The following is a 24,083-nucleotide window of genomic DNA, read 5'->3' as shown; positions in this document are numbered from 1 at the left end:
GAATTATTAGGCAAATGAGTATTTTGACCACATCATCCTCTTTATGCATGTTGTCTTACTCCAAGCTGTATAGGCTCGAAAGCCTACTACCAATTAAGCATATTAGGTGATGTGCATCTCTGTAATGAGAAGGGGTGTGGTCTAATGACATCAACACCCTATATTAGGTGTGCATAATTATTAGGCAACTTCCTTTCCTTTGGCAAAATGGGTCAAAAGAAGGACTTGACAGTCTCAGAAAAGTCAAAAATTGTGAGATAGCTTGCAGAGGGATGCAGCACTCTTAAAATTGCAAAGCTTCTGAAGCGTGATCATCGAACAATCAAGCGTTTCATTCAAAATAGTCAACAGGGTCGCAAGAAGCGTGTGGAAAAACCAAGGCGCAAAATAACTGCCCATGAACTGAGAAAAGTCAAGCGTGCAGCTGCCAAGATGCCACTTGCCACCAGTTTGGCCATATTTCAGAGCTGCAACATCACTGGAGTGCCCAAAAGCACAAGGTGTGCAATACTCAGAGACATGGCCAAGGTAAGAAAGCCTGAAAGACGACCACAACTGAACAAGACACACAAGCTGAAACGTCAAGACTGGGCCAAGAAATATCTCAAGACTGATTTTTCTAAGGTTTTATGGACTGATGAAATGAGAGTGAGTCTTGATGGGCCAGATGGATGGGCCCGTGGCTGGATTGGTAAAGGGCAGAGAGCTCCAGTCCGACTCAGACGCCAGCAAGGTGGAGGTGGAGTACTGGTTTGGGCTGGTATCATCAAAGATGAGCTTGTGGGGCCTTTTCGGGTTGAGGATGGAGTCAAGCTCAACTCCCAGTCCTACTGCCAGTTTTCTGGAAGACACCTTCTTCAAGCAGTGGTACAGGAAGAAGTCTGCATCCTTCAAGAAAAACATGATTTTCATGCAGGACAATGCTCCATCACACGCGTCCAAGTACTCCACAGCGTGGCTGGCAAGAAAGGGTATAAAAGAAGAAAATCTAATGACATGGCCTCCTTGTTCACCTGATCTGAACCCCATTGAGAACCTGTGGTCCATCATCAAATGTGAGATTTACAAGGAGGGAAAACAGTACACCTCTCTGAACAGTGTCTGGGAGGCTGTGGTTGCTGCTGCACGCAATGTTGATGGTGAACAGATCAAAACACTGACAGAATCCATGGATGGCAGGCTTTTGAGTGTCCTTGCAAAGAAAGGTGGCTATATTGGTCACTGATTTGTTTTTGTTTTGTTTTTGAATGTCAGAAATGTATATTTGTGAATGTTGAGATGTTATATTGGTTTCACTGGTAAAAATAAATAATTGAAATGGGTATATATATATACCGGCACCCGCCTCCTGTATTATGTGTTAAAGTCTACTTTTCCTGGGTCCAGACTTTAAGTATTAGGCTACACAGAGCGGCGCCCAGAGATGTCCCAGCACTTACCATTATTCCTGGGCGCCGCTCCGTTCACCCGCTGTGCCCCATTACTGTCTCCTGCTCCATATGCTAATTATTATCGGATTAATGGGCAGGAGACATCAGCTTCACTAGTGGGCGTTCCTTCTCCCTTGCTGTAACGCTGTCCAATCGCAGCGCAGGGAGAAGGAATGCCCACTAGTGAGGCTCATGTCTCCTCCCCATCGCTCCGATAGTAATCAGCATGTGGAGCAGGAGAGGAGACAGTAATGGGGCACAGCGGGCGAACGGAGCGGCGGAAAAGTCGTATCATTGGTGGCGCAGTGCGCCCGCCCCTCTCTTCTCATTGGTGGCAGCGACAGCACAGGGGGAGGGAGAGACTGCTTCCTTCTCCCCTGTGCTGCTGAGGGAACATGAGCGCGCCGGCAGCAGCACGCTCATGTAAGGAGGGTTGGTCCCCCTTCCCCTCCCCTTATGTTTCCCTGGGTAGGGGTAAAGAATAGGCCCCGGGTTAGTGGTAGGAGAGAGGATAGTAGGGGGTTAAAAGAAGTGGTAGGTGGAGTAAAGAAGGAAGGGGAGAGACGGTGGGAGGAGGAGTAGGGGTAGGCATATATAGGGGAGGTCAGTGTTAAGTACTTCCTCTTGACAGGGTAAGCCGAGTTGGTAAGTACTTACCGCTGGCTTGGCTCTTCCAAGATGTCCGCAGGTGATGATGCGCTGCGCGCTTCTCTCCTGGCGCGTTTTCATGCGGAGGGGGAAGGATGGCTGCGATCTTTCTTGCGCAGCTTTGATCCTTCCTCTGCCTCTGCTCCTCCTGCATCTGCCCCTTTAGTGCTGCCGGAGACGCCGCTTGGTAAGTCCCCCACGATGGTGTCTCATGGTCTGCGGCGCTCAGCGCGTAGTCGCCGCCCCCCTGCTAGGCTGCGGCATGTGTCCCCCTTCCCTGTTGTGGCGGCCGATGCCCGCGGCTGCTATGTTCCGGTGCGGGGATCGGAGCCGGAAGTAGGCCGCATCCTGGCTCCTCCCCTTCCTCCTTCTTCCTCGCTGGTCACAGGTGTCCCGGCGTGGCAGGCGAGTGAATCGGCCATTATGGGGGCTAATCATTCCAGCGATGTTGCTGCTGATGACCGCCCCATCACTCCACCGCCATCGCAAGCAGCCCCTCTCCCCCCTCCCTCCTCATCTGCGGCTATGCTTTCCCTAGCTCCTCTATGATTGGTGGAAGGGCAGGGAGCTTGGCTCCTCCTACTGGGGGATCTTCTGTGGCGGTTGGTGCTGCAGTTTTCAGTCCTGGAATAGCCCCCTTTTACAAATCCCTCCCACTCCTTCCGCAGCGGCTTTTCCAGTTGGACTAGGCAGACGCAGGGAGAGATCTTTGTCCCCCACTTCCTCCAGAGAGGACAGGAGACGGGGGAGGCGCAGCCGCAGGAGGCGGCGTTCTAGTCGGCATTCCAGGTCCTCCCGGTACAGCAAGCAGGCCAGATCTTCCAGGTGGTGTTCTCCGTCATCTTCAGAGGGATCCTCGGGCATCTCGGGAGAGTCTGCTCGTACACCGCGATCCGGGCATAGACGACTGGCGGTTGGTGAGATTTCCAGGGCCCCTAGCCTGGCTTTGGTGGCAGTACACAGGGATGCTGTGCCTGTACCTGCAGTGGCTCCGCCGGCGATCCCGGCTTCTGGTGAGTACCAATATGTGGGGGCGTGGGGAGCGGGAGGTGTTAATGCGGGTTTAGAGTCTTTATTAAAATCACTGCTGGATAGATTGCCCGTGGTTTCCCCTGATCCCCCTGCGGTTCCGGTGGTTGGAGTGGCGGAGGCGCCAGTGGTGGCTCCTTCACAGGTGACAAAGGCCTCCGTGGTTTTGGCAGAGATCCATAAGGATTCATGTTTTTGTGGTGTCAGTCCTTTGGGGGCTCATTTAGAGGAGTCGGTTAGGGAGAAGATCTGGTCCCACCAATACGTGGACATTTGGTCCTTGGTGTCGGTGGATCAGCATGGGGTGGATAAAGAGAAGAGTTTTGTGGATAAGCCCTAAGATAAACGGTTTAAGGTAGCCAGAACTATGAATAATTGGTTGCAGGCCTTTGCGGTTTTGGGGTGTGTGATGGGGCAGAGGCATCCGGAGCGATGCGCTGAGTTGTTTATTTACATGGACATGATTTATAGTGCGTATAAGGCGCATGGGGGTAGTGCTTGGTGGAAATACGATGAGGATTTTCGGAGGCGTCTTGCGCTACAGCCTGAGTTGGGGTGGGGTGTGAAGGCCACGGATGTCTGGCTCCGCTTGATGACGGCGCCTCGGCCTCCTTCCTTTCCAGGGGCGGCCACTGGCGTTGGGGCCTCGGCTGCCCAAGGTCCAGTGGCCGTCAGACGCCTGGGGGCATGTTGGTTGTACAACGAAGGGCACTGAAAGTACGCTGGCTTGTGTAGGTAAAAGCACGAATGTTCGGCATGCGGGGGCCCCCATCCCGCGGGTAGGTGCTCTAGATCCCAGGGAAGAGGTGTCAAACCCCATACCTCCCTTGAACAAAAGGACTCCAGTCAACGTGGCAAGGATGGCTCCCTGGTTAGACCGGTACCCCAATAAAGGGGCGGCTGACATTTTGCGGAAGGGTTTTTCGGAAGGTTTTTTCATACCGTTTATCCTCAATAGATCCCCGGTTTTTTCGGACAATCTTAAATCAGCTAGGGAATATCCGGAGGCTCTCAGGGAGAAGCTGCAGAAGGAAGTGGCAGCGGGCAGGATTATGGGTCCCTTTGTTCAACCCCCCTTTTCCAATTTGAGGGTTTTGCCATGGGGTGTCGTACCCAATAAGGAACCAGGCAAATTTCGCCTGATACATCATCTGTCTCATCCGAAGGGCGCATCGGTGAATGATGCGATACTTCAGGAGGAGTCATCGGTGTCGTATGTATCGTTTGACCGGGCGGTGGCGCTAGTGAGAGAAGCGGGGAAGGGAGCGCTGTTGGCTAAATCGGATGTGGAGTCAGCATTTAGGCTCTTGCCTATTCATCCGGATTGTTTCCATTTGCTTGGGGGTTGTTTTGAGGGTTTCTTCTATTGTGATACCTGTTTGCCCATGGGTTGCTCCATTTTGTGCCACTATTTCGAACTGTTTAGTTCGTTCCTGGAGTAGGTGGTGCGTTTTAAATCTGGTTGTTCGTCGGTGATTCACTATCTCGATGACTTCTTGTTTGTAGCGCCAGGGGGTGAGGGAGTCTGTCAGGCTCTCTTTTTGATATGGAGAAACCAGCACTCACTCAAATGCACGCTGCACGGGAGAGGACGTCAATCCACGGTAATATGAACAAAGGATCCCAGCAGTCGCGTCTTAATGTGAATCAGATGTCTTTTATTCCATAAATGAAAAGACCAGGACCAGGTTTCGACGATGTGCCTTCATCAACAGGTAGGGCTGTCAGGCTCTCTTGTCTTCCTTTTTGTCCTTGATGGAGCGTTTTGGGGTTCCCATATCGGCTGAGAAGACGGAAGGTCCGGTGACGCGGTTGTCTTTCTTGGGTATCGAAATAGATTCAGTGGCTATGGTCTTTCGTTTGCCCCAGGACAAGTTAGTTGGGCTTTGATTGAAGGGTTTCTGGTGGTGCGGAAGGTGACTCTTAGGCAGCTGCAGTCGCTCCTGGGTTTGTTGTGTTTTGCTTGCCGGGTTATGCCTATGGGGCGGGTCTTTTCGCGGCCGTTATCTTTGGCGACGCGGGGGGTGGTTTCCCCTCGTCATCGCATACGGCTGACCAAGTCGCTCAAGGCTGATTTGAGGGTGTGGCGTAAATTTTTATGTTCTTACAACGGCCATACGTGTTATATTTCGCAGGAAATATCTAGTTGTGAGTTGGAGCTGTGGTCGGATGCGGCTGGTTCATGTGGCTTTGGTACGGTGTTGGGTAAGGAATGGTGCGCTTCTCCTTGGTCTGATGAGTGGAGAGTTCTGGGTTTGGTGAGTAACCTAACGTTGCTGGAATTGTTCCCTATTGTAGTGGCAGTGGAGATTTGGGGTGATAGGTTAGTAAATTGTCATGTGTGTTTTTGGTCGGATAACCTGGGTACGGTTCAGTGTATTAATAGGTTGTCCTCTTTATCATTGCCGGTCCTAGCATTGCTTCGGCATTTGGTGCTAAGGTGCTTGGAACGCAATATTTACTTTAGAGCCCGCCACGTGCCGGGGGTGGATAACAGGATTGCTGATGCCCTCTCTCGATTCCGTTGGCAGGTTTTTCGGGACCTTCTTCCGGAGGCGGAAATGGATGGACTGGCGTGCCTGGATTTCCTGTGGCGTCTAGTGCTCAACAATTAATGACGTTGGTCAGCTCTTCGGTGACTCCGGCTACGTGGCAGGCGCATGGTAAGGCCTGGACTGAGTGGTTGGCGGTAAAAGGTAATAGGGAAGTGTCGGCAGGGGATGATGTGTGGTGGAGTGGATGTTAAGGCTGCGTGGTCAAGGGGTTTCTGCTCCGGTTGCGCGGCGTAAATTGGCAGGGGTGGGCTTTTATTTTAAATTATGCGGGTGGCCAGATGTAACAAAAAATTTCTTGATCCGGCAGGCTATGAAGGGGTGGCAGAAGGAATATGTAGTGCGTGAGAGTAGGCGGCCGATTTCATTTAGTTTACTGGGAAGATTGGTGGATGTGTGTCAAGTTGTGTGTTCATCAGGGTTCGAGCGGGCTTTAGTTGCGGCGTGTTTCAGCGTTGCTTTTTTCGCGGCTTTACGGGTTGGGGAACTGGTTGCGCCTTCGAGCTCTCGACAGGGTGGTTTGTTGATGTTAGATGTGATTCTCAATAATAATGCGCTGCAGGTTCGGGTTCGTTGTTCAAAAACCGATCAGTTTGGTAAAGGGGTATGGTTACCTATCCATCCGGTTGCGAGTGGGGCTTGCCCCATAAGATTGGTCTCAGATTACCGGGCGGTACGGGTTAGTGGGAGGAATTTTTTCGCGCATGCCGATGGGTCTCCCTTGACAAAATTTCAGTTTTCATCGGTGTTGCGTAAATGTTTGGCGCAGTTGGAGTTAGATCCGGGGGAATTCGGTACCCACTCCTTTAGAATAGGTGCGGCGACGGAAGCGGCTAGGGCAGGGTTGCCGGAATCGGAGGTCATGCGGATTGGTCGTTGGAGGTCAGCTTGCTTTGCGCGGTACGTAAGGCCAGATTTATTGGTGAGTTAGGTAAAAAAAAAAAAAGAGGCAAGAGGAGAATGTTGGAGATAGTTACATGCGTGTCAGACATGTTGGTGTTTTTACTAATTCTTTTTCTTTGCAGAAGTCGGTCGTCCGGTGATCTGGTTGGTTGGGCATTCCTACATCTTCTGGGCAGCGCAGAGGGCTGAATGCAGGCCTGGAGGTCGCAGCCTGGGATTCAGGAGGCTTCGGGGGCTGAGATGGTCACAGATGTTACCGGAGGTGGTGGAGATTGGACGTAGATCGGTGGGGCCAGTGATACTGGTCTTACATGCGGGTGGGAATGACCTGTGTTCCCAGAGGATGTTGGAATTAATGGCGTTGATGAGGTCTGATTTGGAGCGCTTCCCTGCGCTCTTCCCGGAGCTAGTTATAGTGTGGTCAGAAGTAGTGCCAAGAGTAGTTTGGCATGGCGCCAGGGACAGGGAGGCTATGGAGAAGTGCAGGAGGACATTGAATTCCCGAATGTCCCACTTTGTGCGTTCTAAGGGAGGGGTGATTGTCCGGCATTGGCAGTTAGAAGGCGATAATAGATCTTTGATGAGGCCAGACGGTGTGCACCTCACAGAGATTGGTCTGGATATCTTTTTGTCCGGTTTGCAGGATGGCATCGAACAGGCTTTTAGTTTGCTGGGTGGTGGTCGGAGCCCCGTTTGAGATAGGTGGCGGCATTGGAAAATGAAAGTTCGTGGTGAAGAGTTATTGGTGTACGTACACCCTGGGGACCCAGGGTGGTATACCGCATCGGAGGAATGGTTCGTGGAGGAGGTGGTGTTTTGATACCATTTTGTTAAAGGAAAAATTTGCTGTGGTCGATCATCACCCAGTAAAGGATTGGTTGATAAAACTAAGTTGTCTGAGTTTTTATTTGGTTTAAGTTGAGGGGGCCGGTGGGGTCTCCCCCCCCTTTTTTCCCTCTCCTTGCACCATCCCCATTTTAGTACCAGCAGTCTGGAGAGCACCCGACAGGGTAAGGAGGGTGATGAGGGACTGTTGGTCCCTCTTCCCCTCCCCTTATGTTTCCCTGGGTAGGGGTAAAGAATAGGCTCTGGGTTAGTGGTAGGAGAGAGGATAGTAGGGGGTTAAAAGAAGTGGTCGGTGGAGTAAGGAAGGGAGGGGAGAGACGGTGGGAGGAGGAGTAGGGGTAGGCATATATAGGGGAGGTCAGTGTGAAGTACTTCCTCTTGACAGGGTAAGCAGAGTTGCCCGCCCTTAGGTTTCAGATTTATTTTTATATCAGGTTTATTTTTATACATTTAAAAAAAATAAAAAATGATGGTGATATGTGGTTTAAAGACCAGTTCGGTTCATTATGTCTCTCTTTTGAGGTTCGGTGGAAGGAGGAAAGTGGAAGTCACAGCTGGCGGCATTGGAAAATGAAAGTTCGTGGTGAAGATTTATTGGCGTACGTACACCCTGGGGACCCAGGGTGGTATACCGCATCGGAGGAATGGTTCGTGGAGGAGGTGGTGTTTTGATAACGTTTTGTTAAAGGAAAAATTTGCTGTGGCCGATCATCACCCAGTAAAGGATTGGTTGATAAAACTAAGTTGTCTGAGTTTTTATTTGGTTTAAGTTGTGGGGGCCGGTGGGGTTCCCCCCCTTTTTTTCCCCTCTCCTTGCCCCATCCCCATTTTAGTACCAGCAGTCCAGAGATACTAGACTGCGAAGAAGCGCAGCCCAGTATCGTATCGATACCGGGACAAAAGTATCGATTGGGTATCGAAATTTTGATACCCGCAACAACCCTAATATATATATATATATATATATATATATACACACACACAGTGGATATAAAAAGTCTACACACCCCTGTTAAAATGTCAGGTTTCTGATAAATCAATTCCGAACTTTTTGCACCGTTAATGTGACCTATAAACTGTACCACTCAATTGAAAAACAAACTGAAATCTTTTAGGTGGAGGAAAGAAAACAAACAAAAAAATAATAATGTGGTTGCATAAGCGTGCATACCCTCTTATAACTGGGGATGTAGCTGTGTTCAGAATTAAGCAATCACATTCAAAATCATGTTAAATAGGAGTCAGCAAACACCTGCCATCATTTAAAGTGCCTCGGATTAACCCCAAATAAAGTTCAGCTGCTCTAGTTGGTCTTTCCTGACATTTTCTTAGGCGCATCCGACAGCAAAAGCCATGGTCCACAGAGAGCTTCCAAAGCATCAGAGGGATATCATTGTTAAAAGGTATCAGTCAGGAGAAGGGTACAAAAGAATTTCCAAGGCATTATATATACCATGGAACATAGTGAAGACAGTCATCATCAAGTGGAGAAAATATGGCACAACAGTGACATTACCAAGAACTGGACGTCCCTCCAAAATTGATGAAAAGACAAGAAGAAAACTGGTCTGGGAGGCTACTAAGAGGCCTACAGCAACATTAAAGGAGCTGCAGGAATATCTGGCAAGTACTGGCTGTGTGGTATATGTGACAACAATCTCCTGTATTCTTCATATGTCTGGGCTATGGGGTAGAGTGGCAAGACGAAAGCCTTTTCTTACGAAGAAAAACATCCAAGCCAGGCTACATTTTGCAAAAACACATCTGAAGTCTCCCAAAAGCATGTGGGAAAAGGTGTTATGATCTGATGAAACCAAGGGGGAACTTTTTGGCCATAATTCCAAAAGATATGTTTGGCGCAAAAACAACACTGCACATCACCAAAAGAACACCATACCAACAGTGAAGCAGGGTGGTGGCAGCATCATGCTTTGGGGCTGTTTTTCTTCAGCTGGAACTGGAGCCTTAGTTTAGCTAGAGGGAATTATGAACAGTTCCATATACCAGTCAATATTGGCACAAACCCTTCAGGCTTCTGCTAGAAAGCTGAACATTGAAGAGGAACTTCATCTTTCAGCATGACAACAACCCTAAGCATACATCCATTCAACAAAGGAATGGCTTCACCAGAAGAAGATTAAAGTTTTGGAATAGCCCAGCCAGAGCCCAGACCTGAATCCGATTAAAAATCTGTGGGGTGATCTGAAGAGGGCTGTGCACAGGAGATGCCCTCGCAATCTGACAGATTTGGAGTGGTTTTGCAAAGAAGAGTGGGAAAATCTTGCCAAGTCAAAATGTGCCATGCTGATAGACTCATACCCAAAAAGACTGAGTGCTGTAATAAAATCAAAAGATGCTTCAACAAAGTATTAGTTTAAGAGTGTGCACACTTATGCAACCACATTATTATTATTTTTTTTTGTTTTGTTTTCTTTCCTCCACCTAAAAGATTTCAGTTTGTTTTTCAATTGAGTTATACAGTTCACGGCTCCAGACTAAAAAAAATATCAAGGAGCCATTGGCTCCTAACCTGAAAAATTTAGGAGCCAAATATTAATTTTTAGTCGCCAAATTTAAAATACATATAATTACGGTATAATAAAAAAAAAACACACATGTCTTACCTAGGGTTGTCACGATACCAAAATTTTGACTTGATTTCGATACCATAAAAAAGTATTACGATATTCGATACCACGTGAAAAAAATAAAACACCAAAAAAGCTGCGTGCATTCAACATTTTATGGAACGTCTGGACCATAATAGAACAGTTCGATCCTAATTTTTGTCGGGACAAGGTGACATAAAAATGGCAAATTGCACTTTTTTTTTTTTTTTTTCTGTTACGGCATTCACCGCATAGGAGATATTTTTAAATATTTTAATAGTTCGCACTTTTCCGGGCGTGGCGATATTTAATTTTTTTTATTGTTTATATATTTTATATGTAAAATTGGGCAAGGGAGTGATTTAAACTTAATATTTTGGGGTTTGTTTTTTTTAACCTTTTTTTTACTTTTTATTTAATACCTTTTTACCCCCTCAGGGTGAATAGGACCTGACACTGTCCCTGCTGCTCTGTGCTTTGTGCACACAGCAGCAGGGAGCCAGCAGACTATGGCAGCTAGGGCTTCAATAGCTTCCTGGCTGTCATGGTAACCGATCAGAGCCCCAGGCTTACACTGCTGGGGCTCCGATCGGAACTGCCACTGCCACCAATGATAATACTTGGGGGGGGGGGGGGGGGGGGGGGGGGGTTGGGGGCGCACTGCACCACCAATGATTATAATACTTTGGGGGAGGTTGGGGGCGCACTGCGTCGCCAATGATTCTAATTTATAATACTGGGGTGGGGGGGGGGGTGGTGCACTGCACCACCAATGAATATCATTTATGCTTAATACAAACGCAGGCTGCGGGTGCCGGACATATCCCATACCCGGCACCCAGCCTCTATGACTGCGCGCTGCGATCCGCCGCTATTAACCCCTCAGGTGCCGCACCTGAGGGGTTAATAGCGGCGGATCACAGCGCGCAGTCATAGAGGCTGGGTGCCGGGTATGGGATATGTCCGGCACCCGCAGCCTGCGTTTGTATTAAGCATAAACGATATTCATTGGTGGCGCAGTGGCCATAGCCCCTCCCCTCCTCCTCCCTGCTATCAGCCCATTGGTGGCAGCGGCAGCAGCAGTACAGGGGGGGAGGGACTGCCTCCTTCTCCCCTGTGTTGTTGAGAACATGGCACGCGCTGAGAGCAGCACGTGCCATGTCAGTTTGTGAAAGCGGCAGAGCAGCGGCGGGTCTAGGGGCAAATGGCGACAAGACTACAAAGTCGTGTCGCCATTTAGCAATTCTAGGTCGCATTTGCAACCATTTTGGTCGCCATCTGGAGCCCTGCAGTTTATAGGTCACATTAAAGGTGGGAAAAGTTCTGAAATGATTTATCTTTGTCAAAAAAAATTTACATCACAGAAACCTGACATTTTAACAGGGGTGTGTAGACTTTTTATATCCACTGTATATTAGGGCTGAAACGATTCATCGATTTAATCGATGTAATCGAGGCAAAAAAATCCTCGATGCAGTTTTTCTGCATCGAGGATTCATTTAAATCACATGACCACAGAGCGTGAGTAAAATTAAGCTTCTCACTCACCGCTCCATGGCCTCCCGTCGGCACCGCGCTGCAGGACCTTGCGTTCACACATCGTCAGCACGCTGGCTGACGCTGTGTGTGACGTCAGGTCCCCAGTGCATGCTGGGATGAATATGCGTCTTTTGCGGACTCCGTGTGTCGGCGCACTCTGCACTGAAAGGTAAGTATAAAGTTAGCAGAGGCGGCGGGGCGGTAAATGGTGGCACCTGTGATTTGGCATGGGGAAATGGGGGCAGTTGTGGTTTGGCATGTATAAAGTTATTGGCGGGGGGGGCACCTGTGATTTGGCATGTATAACGTTATTGGCGTTAGAGGGTTTAATGGATGCACCTATGATTTGCCATGTATAAAAGTATTGGGGGGGAGAGGGGTTAATGGGGGCACCTGTGATTAGGCACTCGGAGGGTTCATCTGGGGGAGTGGGGGACATAGTGGATGGCATGGAGGGACTGGGAAAGGGGGACATCATGGCAATATGGATGGAAGGGCTGATGGCAGTGCCATCATGGGGGCACTAGGGGACATGGCATGGAGGGGCTGCTGAACTGATGGCACTGGGAAAGGGGGAAATTTTTATAAAGTAATACATTATTTTAAGAAGGCTTTTCTTATTAGATTACTCGATTAGGCTACTTTCACACTAGCGTTCAGAGCGGGTCCGTCTGATGTTTCATCAGACGGATCCGCTCCTATAATGCAGACGTTCGCATCCGTTCAGAACGGATCCGTCTGCATTATAGTTTGAAAAAAAAACTAAGTCTGAAAGTAGCCTGAACGGATCCGTCCAGACTTTACATTGAAAGTCAATGGGGGACGGATCCGCTTGAAGATTGAGCCATATGGTGTCATCTTCAAGCGGATCCGTCCCCATTGACTTCCATTGTAAGTCTGGACGGATCCGCTCGCCTCCACATGGCCAGGCGGACACCCGAACGCTGCAAGCAGCGTTCAGGTGTCCGCTCACTGAGCGGAGCGGAGGCTGAACGCTGGCAGACTGATGAATTCTCAGTGGATCCGCCTCCACTGAGAATGCATTAGGGCCAGACGGATGCGTTCGGGGCCGCTTGTGAGCCCCTTCAAACGAAGCTCACGAGCAGACACCCGAACGCAAGTGTGAAAGTAGCCTTAATCGTAAAAAATAATTGAGAGAATACTCGATTACTTAAATAATCGTTTACTTTAGCCCTACTGTATATATATATATATATATATATATACACTGCTCAAAAAAATAAAGGGAACACAAAAATAACACATCCTAGATCTGAGTTAATTAAAAATTCTTCTGAAATACTTTGTTCTTTACATAGTTGAATGTGCTGACAACAAAATCACACAAAAATTAAAAAATGGAAATAAAATTTTTAACCCATGGAGGTCTGGATTTGGAGTCACACTCAAAATTAAAGTGGAAAAACCTAAAGTGGAATGACCTCCCTACAACGCCTGTGCATGCTCCTGATGAGGTGGCGGACGGTCTCCTGAGGGATCTCCTCCCAGACCTGGACTAAAGCATCTGCCAACTCCTGGACAGTCTGTGGTGCAACGTGACGTTGGTGGATAGAGAGAGACATGATGTCCCAGATGTGCTCAATTGGATTCAGGTCTGGGGAACGGGCGGGCCAGTCCATAGCATCAATGCCTTCAACTTGCAGGAACTGCTGACACACTCCAGCCACATGAGGTCTAGCATTGTCTTGCATTAGGAGGAACCCAGGGCCAACCGCACCAGCATATGGTCTCACAAGGTGTCTGAGGATCTCATCTCGGTACCTAATGGCAGTCAGGCTACCTCTGGCGAGCACATGGAGGGCTGTGCGGCCCTCCAAAGAAATGCCACCCCACACCATTACTGACCCAATGCCAAACCGGTCATGCTGGAGGATGTTGCAGGCAGCAGAACATTCTCCACGGCATCTCCAGACTCTGTCACATCTGTCACATGTGCTCAGTGTGAACCTGCTTTCATCTGTGAAGAGCACAGGGCGCCAGTGGCGAATTTGCCAATCTTGGTGTTCTCTGGCAAATGCCAAACATCCTGCACGGTGTTGGGCTGTAAGCACAACCTCCACCTGTGGACGTCGGGCCCTCATATCACCCTCATGGAGTCTGTTTCTGACCGTTTGAGCAGACACATGCACATTTGTGGCCTGCTGGAGGTCATTTTGCAGGGCTCTGGCAGTGCTCCTCCTGTTCCTCCTTGCACAAAGGCGGAGGTAGCGGTCCTGCTGCTTGGTTGTTGCCCTCCTACGGCCTCCTCCACGTCTCCTGATGTACTGGCCTGTCTTCTGGTAGCGCCTACATGCTCTGGACACTACGCTGACAGACACAGCAAATCTTCTTGCCACAGCTCGCATTGATGTGCCATCCTGGATAAGCTGCACTACCTGAGCCACTTGTGTGGGTTGTAGACTCCGTCTCATGCTACCACTAGAGTGAAAGCACCGCCAGCATTCAAAAGTGACCAAAATATCAGCCAGGAAGCATATGAACTGAGAAGTGGTCTGTGGTTACAACCTGCAGAACCACTCCTTTATTGGGGGTGTCTTGCTAATTGCCTATAATTTCCACCTGTTGTCTATCCCATTTGCACAACAGCATGTGAAATTGATTGTCACTCAGTGTTGCTTCCTAAGTGGACAGTTTGATTTCACAGAAGTGTGATTGACTTGGAGTTACATTGTGTTGTTTAAGTGTTCCCTTTATTTTTTGGAGCAGTGTATATATATATATATATATATATATATATATATATATATCCAGCAGTATACAGGACAGGAGTATAAAGAATACAGGATATAAAAAAAAAAAATATATATATATATATAGTTCATCTACACTCACCTAAAGAATTATTAGGAACACCTGTTCTATTTCTCATTAATGCAATTATCTAGTCAACCAATCACATGGCAGTTGCTTAAATGCATTTAGGGGTGTAGTCCTGGTCAAGACAATCTCCTGAACTCCAAACTGAATGTCAGAATGGGAAAGAAAGGTGATTTAAGCAATTTTGAGCGTGGCATGGTTGTTGGTGCCAGATGGGCCGGCCTGAGTATTTCACAATCTGCTCAGTTACTGGGATTTTCACGCACAACCATTTCTAGGGTTTACAAAGAATGGTGTGAAAAGGGAAAAACATCCAGTATGCGGCAGTCCTGTGGGCAAAAATGCCTTGTGGATGCTAGAGGTCAGAGGAGAATGGGCCGACTGATTCAAGCTGATAGAAGAGCAACGTTGACTGAAATAACCACTCGTTACAACCAAGGTATGCAGCAAAGCATTTGTGAAGCCACAACACGCACAACCTTGAGGCGGATGGGCTACAACAGCAGAAGACCCCACCAGGTACCACTCATCTCCACTACAAATAGGAAAAAGAGGCTACAATTTGCACAAGCTCACCAAAATTGGACTTTTGAAGACTGGAAAAATGTTGCCTGGTCTGATGAGTCTCGATTTCTGTTGAGACATTCAAATGGTAGAGTCCGAATTTGGCGTAAACAGAATGAGAACATGTATCCATCCTTTGATGGCTACTTCCAGCAGGATAATGCACCATGTCACAAAGCTCAAATCATTTCAAATTGGTTTCTTGAACATGACAATGAGTTCACTGTACTAAAATGGCCCCCACAGTCACCAGATCTCAACCCAATAGAGCATCTTTGGGATGTGGTGGAACGGGAGCTTCGTGCCCTGGATGTGCATCCCTCAAATCTCCATCACCTGCAAGATGCTATCCTATCAATATGGGCCAACATTTCTAAAGAATGCTATCAGAACCTTGTTGAATCAATGCCACGTAGAATTAAGGCAGTTCTGAAGGCAAAAGGGGGTCCAACACCGTATTAGTATGGTGTTCCTAATAATTCTTTAGGTGAGTGTATATAGAGCTCTATATACATATCTATATATTTATATAGATATATATAATGAAAAGATGGCAGCATCGGGAAAGTAAAACAAAAAAAGGAAAAAAGTGGGTGCACAGCCCAAACGGGATAGAGCTTACCCAATATGAAAAATCCAAAAAGCAGGCAGCACTTCAAGGTAAAGGTGAAAAAATATATGCAAGACTTTATTTACCCATGTGACAAGGCAAAGTTTCAGCTCAGTATGAGCCTTTTTCAAGCATATTTTATATATATATCTTTGACATCGATATATCTTTTCTATCAAGGGCAAGGATTTACTTGGTTTTGTTTGTGGGGGGTGGCTTTGGGGTCCAATGGCCAGTGGATCAGGGCGATACTCTTTTACACAAGGCTGCCTGCACTGGTAAGGATTGCCACAGAAGCCTGCCGGCAGCCAGACTCGGAGAGAGGGGGCTCTGTCTCTGACGTTTCATGTACAGAGCTGGGCCCCTCCCTAAGGCAGGGAGAAGCCTGTACACGAAACGTCAGCACAGGGAGCTGGCTGGATGACATCGCGGGTCACGTGACCCGCATCAGCACAGAAGAAACAAGATGATATAGATAAGGAAAGTAATTTACAAAAGGTATTATTAGATATGTTATAAAGCAGATTGGCCTATATTTATATAACTCGGACAACCCCTTTAAAGGGTTTCTACCACCTCATTTTGACCTAATTAGCCCTCAGACACTAGCGATCTGCTAGTGTCTGATCTACCTAACCATGCTATTCTCAGACCTGTGTGTGGATCAGTTTCACTAAAAAACAAACTTTTATTAATATGCTAATGAGCCTCTAGGTGCTATGGGGGCTTCTTTTCAGCACCTAGAGGCTCGGTCTACTCACATTGTATGCCGCCCCGCTCGTCCGTTAAGCCCGCCCATCTCCTCTTGAATGACATCCTCCATCTGAGCCAGCGGACGAATTCTCGCGCCTGCGCCGTGCGCGTCTGTATTCGGCGCAGGCGCAGTGAATGTCTGACCGCTCCCTGCACAGACATCTCCACTGCGCCGATGACCGAGATGTCTGTGCAGGGAGCAGTCAGACATTCACTGCGCCTGCGCCGAATACAGACGCGCACGGCGCAGGCGCGAGAATTCGTCCGCTGGCTCAGATGGAGGATGGCATTCAAGAGGAGATGGGCGGGCTTAACGGACGAGCGGGGCGGCATACAATGTGAGTAGACCGAGCCTCTAGGTGCTGAAAAGACGCCCCCATAGCACCTAGAGGCTCATTAGCATATTAATAAAAGTTTGTTTTTTAGTGAAACGGATCCACACACAGGTCTGAGAATAGCATGGTTAGGTAGATCAGACACTAGCAGATCGCTAGTGTCTGAGGGCTAATTAGGTCAAAATGAGGTGGTAGAAACCCTTTAAAGGGGTTGTCCGGGCTTTTACTATTGATGACCTAGTCTAAATTGTTAGGTGGGTTCTACTGAGTATTGAAAGGCCAGAAATGTGGAGGTAAAGTACTGTTTTGGTACACTGCAACGTTCAGTAGAAAACAAAACACATTTTGGCATTTGTAGTGCAGATTTATTAGATGGATTGGTTTACTGGCACCATGCTACTATCGAACAGCCTCTCGGGAACCAGTCCAGCCATTTCCCAAGAACCATTTAATTTTCTCTCAATAGAACATCATCATTGGTTGTAGTTTGGGGTACACACGACTTTTCGATCACTTTTTATTGTCCTTTTTGGGAAACAGGGTAAAGAAATGGCAGCAATTCTGTCACTGCTTTATCCTGCTGGTCACTCAATTACACCAATTTTTTATATATATTTTTTTTTTTACATTTTTCCACTTTAACACAAAGCAGTTCAAAAAATCTCGTTTTTGTGTCCCCATTTTCTGAAAGCCATATATTTTTTATTTTTCTGGTGATGGTCTGGAGGCAGGTCTGGAGCCTTCAAAGATATCAGCAACCCGCAAAATCATTTGTGGGGTGCCGATGTGAGACAAAGGGAATCGGCTCCCTCTGTAACCGCCTACATGCCGCAGGCACTATTGACCATGGCATGAAAGCAATTAAACGTTGCGGATCTGATGTTAGAGCCGAGCCACATCTTTGCCGTGCAGCACTTGCCCACTGTAAAAATGCTGTTCTTTGGACTTCTGATGGATGTTGTCAGTCACCAATAGCTGTGCACAGGGAAGGCTTAAAGGGATTGTCCAGCCTTTTTCAAGTGATGACCTATCCTCAGGATAGGTCATCACTAGCTGATTGGCATGGATCCTACACCCTGCACTCCAGCCAAACAGCTGTTTTACAGCTGTTAAAGTGAATGGGAGCAGTGCTACGGTTAAGAGCGCTGTCCACTACAATGTTGACAGTGCTGTGTAATTTTGTGGCTGACATCAACCAACAGAGCTACACAGAACAGCTAAACGGTGGGGAGGTGCGGTGTTAGGTGTCTGCTTAATACACAATGAAGCCTTAGAAATGGCTGGACATCCCCTTTAAGTTCAAAAAAGCAGACGTTTGCATATGCATATTACAAGGTTTACAGAATCTTTTCTTACAAAACTATACATCAATCTGCTCAGAACTCGTGCTGTATATATCTATATATATATATATATATATATATATATATTTACATTTCATGGTGCATATAGTGTCGAGTCTATCCCTGCAGCACTGACCTCTTCTATGTCAGCCACCGCAGTACTTTATACAACATATAATAAGACTTCCAATGAGAAGACACAGCTAACTACAGCGGCACCCATCCCCAGATACACAGCCACTCACTTGTGTTAGAGGGCGAAGTCCATTCTTAGTCAGTCAGTGTGCACGGAGCAGTGTCCCATCAAGGTCCAGCCCACACCACACACACGGCTGGGAGATGACTGAAGCAGCCGATAGGACTCTCACAGCTCCCCTCAGGTATAATGACTGAAGCAGCCGATAGGACTCTCACAGCTCCCCTCAGGTATAATGACTGAAGCAGCCGATAGGACTCTCACAGCTCCCCTCAGGTATAATGACTGAAGCAGCTGATAGGACTCTCACAGCTCCCCTCAGGTATAATGACTGAAGCAGCCGATAGGACTCTCACAGCTCCCCTCAGGTATAATGACTGAAGCAGCCGATAAGACTCTCACAGCTCCCCTTAGGTATAATGACTGAAGCAGCCGATAGGACTCTCACAGCTCCCCTCAGGTATAATGACTGAAGCAGCCGATAGGACTCTCACAGCTCCCCTCAGGTATAATGACTGAAGCAGCCGATAGGACTCTCTAAGCTCCCCTCAGGTATAATGACTGAAGCAGCCGATAGGACTCTCACAGCTCCCCTCAGGTATAATGACTGAAGCAGCCGATAGGACTCTCACAGCTCCCCTCAGGTATAATGACTGAAGCAGCCGATAGGACTCTCACAGCTCCCCTCAGGTATAATGACTGAAGCAGCCGATAGGACTCTCACAGCTCCCCTCAGGTATAATGACTTAAGCAGCCGATAGTACTCTCACAGCTCCCCTCAGGTATAATGACTGAAGCAGCCGATAGGACTCTCACAGCTCCCCTCAGGTATAATGACTGAAGCAGCCGATAGGACTCTCACAGCTCCCCTCAGGTATAATGACTGAAGCAGCCGATAGGACTCTCTAAGCTCCCCTCAGGTATAATGACTGAAGCAGCCGATAGGACTCTCACAGCTCCCCTCAGGTATAATGACTGAAGCAGCCGATAGGACTCTCACAGCTCCCCTCAGGTATAATGACTGAAGCAGCCGATAGGACTCTCTAAGCTCCCCTCAGGTATAATGACTGAAGCAGCCGATAGGACTCTCACAGCTCCCCTCAGGTATAATGACTGAAGCAGCCGATAGGACTCTCACAGCTCCCCTCAGGTATAATGACTGAAGCAGCCGATAAGACTCTCACAGCTCCCCTCAGGTATAATGACTGAAGCAGCCGATAAGACTCTCACAGCTCCCCTCAGGTATAATGACTGAAGCAGCCGATAGGACTCTCACAGCTCCCCTCAGGTATAATGACTGAAGCAGCCGATAGGACTCTCACAGCTCCCCTCAGGTATAATGACTGAAGCAGCCGATAGGACTCTCACAGCTCCCCTCAGGTATAATGACTGAAGCAGCCGATAAGACTCTCACAGCTCCCCTCAGGTATAATGACTGAAGCAGCCGATAGGACTCTCACAGCTCCCCTCAGGTATAATGACTGAAGCAGCCGATAGGACTCTCACAGCTCCCCTCAGGTATAATGACTGAAGCAGCCGATAGGACTCTCTAAGCTCCCCTCAGGTATAATGACTGAAGCAGCCGATAGGACTCTCACAGCTCCCCTCAGGTATAATGACTGAAGCAGCCGATAGGACTCTCTAAGCTCCCCTCAGGTATAATGACTGAAGCAGCCGATAGGACTCTCTAAGCTCCCCTCAGGTATAATGACTGAAGCAGCCGATAGGACTCTCACAGCTCCCCTCAGGTATAATGACTGAAGCAGCCGATAGGACTCTCACAGCTCCCCTCAGGTATAATGACTGAAGCAGCCGATAGGACTCTCACAGCTCCCCTCAGGTATAATGACTGAAGCAGCCGATAGGACTCTCTAAGCTCCCCTCAGGTATAATGACTGAAGCAGCCGATAGGACTCTCACAGCTCCCCTCAGGTATAATGACTGAAGCAGCCGATAGGACTCTCACAGCTCCCCTCAGGTATAATGACTGAAGCAGCCGATAGGACTCTCTAAGCTCCCCTCAGGTATAATGACTGAAGCAGCCGATAGGACTCTCACAGCTCCCCTCAGGTATAATGACTGAAGCAGCCGATAGGACTCTCACAGCTCCCCTCAGGTATAATGACTGAAGCAGCCCATAGGACTCTCACAGCTCCCCTCAGGTATAATGACTGAAGCAGCCGATAGGACTCTCTAAGCTCCCCTCAGGTATAATGACTGAAGCAGCCGATAGGACTCTCACAGCTCCCCTCAGGTATAATGACTGAAGCAGCCCATAGGACTCTCACAGCTCCCCTCAGGTATAATGACTGAAGCAGCCGATAGGACTCTCTAAGCTCCCCTCAGGTATAATGACTGAAGCAGCCGATAGGACTCTCTAAGCTCCCCTCAGGTATAATGACTGAAGCAGCCGATAGGACTCTCACAGCTCCCCTCAGGTATAATGACTGAAGCAGCCGATAGGACTCTCTAAGCTCCCCTCAGGTATAATGACTGAAGCAGCCGATAGGACTCTCTAAGCTCCCCTCAGGTATAATGACTGAAGCAGCCCATAGGACTCTCACAGCTCCCCTCAGGTATAATGACTGAAGCAGCCGATAGGACTCTCTAAGCTCCCCTCAGGTATAATGACTGAAGCAGCCGATAGGACTCTCACAGCTCCCCTCAGGTATAATGACTGAAGCAGCCGATAGGACTCTCTAAGCTCCCCTCAGGTATAATGACTGAAGCAGCCGATAGGACTCTCTAAGCTCCCCTCAGGTATAATGACTGAAGCAGCCGATAGGACTCTCACAGCTCCCCTCAGGTATAATGACTGAAGCAGCCGATAGGACTCTCACAGCTCCCCTCAGGTATAATGACTGAAGCAGCCGATAGGACTCTCACAGCTCCCCTCAGGTATAATGACTGAAGCAGCCGATAGGACTCTCTAAGCTCCCCTCAGGTATAATGACTGAAGCAGCCGATAGGACTCTCTCAGCTCCCCTCAGGTATAATGACTGAAGCAGCCGATAGGACTCTCTAAGCTCCCCTCAGGTATAATGACTGAAGCAGCCGATAGGACTCTCACAGCTCCCCTCAGGTATAATGACTGAAGCAGCCGATAGGACTCTCTAAGCTCCCCTCAGGTATAATGACTGAAGCAGCCGATAGGACTCTCACAGCTCCCCTCAGGTATAATGACTGAAGCAGCCGATAGGACTCTCTAAGCTCCCCTCAAGTATAATGACTGAAGCAGCCGATAGGACTCTCACAGCTCCCCTCAGGTATAATGACTGAAGCAGCCGATAGGACTCTCACAGCTCCCCTCAGGTATAATGACTGAAGCAGCCGATAGGACTCTCTAAGCTCCCCTCAGGTATAATGACTGAAGCAGCCGATAGGACTCTCACAGCTCCCCTCAGGTATAATGACTGAAGCAGCCGATAGGACTCTCACAGCTCCCCTCAGGTATAATGACTGAAGCAGCCCATAGGACTCTCACAGCTCCCCTCAGGTATAATGACTGAAGCAGCCGATAGGACTCTCTAAGCTCCCCTCAGGTATAATGACTGAAGCAGCCGATAGGACTCTCACAGCTCCCCTCAGGTATAATGACTGAAGCAGCCCATAGGACTCTCACAGCTCCCCTCAGGTATAATGACTGAAGCAGCCGATAGGACTCTCTAAGCTCCCCTCAGGTATAATGACTGAAGCAGCCGATAGGACTCTCTAAGCTCCCCTCAGGTATAATGACTGAAGCAGCCGATAGGACTCTCACAGCTCCCCTCAGGTATAATGACTGAAGCAGCCGATAGGACTCTCACAGCTCCCCTCAGGTATAATGACTGAAGCAGCCGATAGGACTCTCTAAGCTCCCCTCAGGTATAATGACTGAAGCAGCCGATAGGACTCTCTAAGCTCCCCTCAGGTATAATGACTGAAGCAGCCCATAGGACTGTCAAAGCTCCCCTCAGGTATAATGACTGAAGCAGCCGATAGGACTCTCTAAGCTCCCCTCAGGTATAATGACTGAAGCAGCCGATAGGACTCTCTAAGCTCCCCTCAGGTATAATGACTGAAGCAGCCCATAGGACTCTCACAGCTCCCCTCAGGTATAATGACTGAAGCAGCCGATAGGACTCTCTAAGCTCCCCTCAGGTATAATGACTGAAGCAGCCGATAGGACTCTCTAAGCTCCCCTCAGGTATAATGACTGAAGCAGCCGATAGGACTCTCACAGCTCCCCTCAGGTATAATGACTGAAGCAGCCGATAGGACTCTCTAAGCTCCCCTCAGGTATAATGACTGAAGCCACAGGGATGAGCGAAAAGCCTGCACATACCTGCTGTGCTAGTCAGGGTGGCACGTCACAGACCCGGCAGCATGAAAACATCCGGGGAGCTGAAAAGTTGCCATTCCAGGACCACCTCCCTCCACGGTCAGGTAGTACACTCAGCCCTTCACAGCCCTCTACTCCAAAGGAGTAGCAGCTCAGCTTTTCTAGGGAGTGTTCATTCCAGCGACAAGTCCACAGAAAACAATGCCCACAGTGATTACCTGCACCATCCAGCTCCAGTGCTGCCCACCTCACACTCCGACCAGCCCTTTCCTCCACAGCAGGCGGACCCCCAAAGCCAGACCTTCTTGTACTGTATGCAGGGTCATGGGATAGTCCTGACAAAGGGTGGCAGGTGTTGCTGTTCCGTGATCCAGGAAGCAATACTATCCCACTCCCTGCAGCCGCCGTCAACGCCTACTCCACCAGTCCTCCTGTCACACTGAGATGTCCCCTCTTCATTCTTCCTCTATGTGAGTGTGACTTCAGCTGGATCCTCCCCCAAGTCACTTCCACATGGAGATCCTGGAGACCATCTCTGTGTACTGGGAAAAGTTTTTAAACATGTCTTTTTTTTTTTTTTTTTTTTTACTTACACATTAAATTGGAAAAATTTCACTTTATTGTAGATTTAGAATTTATGTCTAAAGTAAATCTAGTTGGTATATCATTTAGGTGATGGAAGCGCATTTTAACTCCCTAATCAGGGTCATAACCCGGCAAACCCAGGCAAATGCTGGGACCCAATGCTCTTGGGGGGCACACTGAGCTGCTATGAGCACTTCTATCAATACAGATGGAAGCTCTCATTGCTGTCATTTCACTTACGCAGTACCCCTTTAGTGGGCCCTGAGTCACATTAGGCGGCTATTGCAGAGACTCAGACACGTCCCTTCTACACAGAACATGCTGCCTGAGGAGAGAGACCAGCAGGTGTGGAGCAGAAGTGTGATCACAGGTTTGTCAGCGAGTCTGCACTATAAAGGGCTGGAGCAGAAGTGTGATCACAGGTTTGTCAGCGAGTCTGCACTATAAAGGGCTGGAGCAGAAGTGTGATCACAGGTTGTCAGCGAGTCTGCACTATAAAGGGCTGGAGCAGAAGTGTTATCACAGGTTGTCAGTGACTCTGCACTGTGAAGGGCTGGAGCAGAAGTGTGAACACAGGTTGTCAGGGAGTCTGCACTATGAAGGGCTAGAGCAGAAGTGTGATCACAGGTTGTCAGTGAGTCTGCACAATAAAGGGCTGGAGCAGAAGTGTGAACACATGTTATCAGTGAGTCTGCACTATAAAGGGCTGGAGCAGAAGTGTGATCACAGGTTGTCAGTGAGTCTGCAATATAAAGGGCTGGAGCAGAAGTGTGATCACAGGTTGTCAGCGAGTCTGCACTATAAAGGGCTGGAGCAGAAGTGTTATCACAGGTTGTCAGTGACTCTGCACTGTGAAGGGCTGGAGCAGAAGTGTGAACACAGGTTGTCAGTGAGTCTGCACTATGAAGGGCTGGAGCAGAAGTGTGATCACAGGTTATCTGTGAGTTTGCACTATGAAGGGCTGGAGCAGAAGTGTGAACAC

The 24,083-nt window shown here is 48.5% G+C and overlaps 1 protein-coding gene across 1 annotated transcript in view; it reads right to left on the bottom strand.

Moving 5' to 3' along the window:
• Nucleotides 1–18,369, bottom strand: part of PTPN3 (protein tyrosine phosphatase non-receptor type 3) — a 1,427,127-nt gene extending 1,408,758 nt beyond the window's left edge. The window contains 1 exon segment of the mRNA XM_040432350.1: nucleotides 18,245–18,369. The gene's annotated coding sequence lies outside the window, so the exon portion shown is untranslated.
• Nucleotides 18,370–24,083: the final 5,714 nt, after the last annotated feature.

The sequence above is a fragment of the Bufo bufo genome, chromosome 5 (genome assembly GCF_905171765.1).
Source record: "Bufo bufo chromosome 5, aBufBuf1.1, whole genome shotgun sequence".
Taxonomy (NCBI): domain Eukaryota; kingdom Metazoa; phylum Chordata; class Amphibia; order Anura; family Bufonidae; genus Bufo; species Bufo bufo.
The sequence above is the reverse complement of the archived record's forward strand: the minus strand, read 5'-3'. Positions and strand labels throughout refer to the sequence as shown.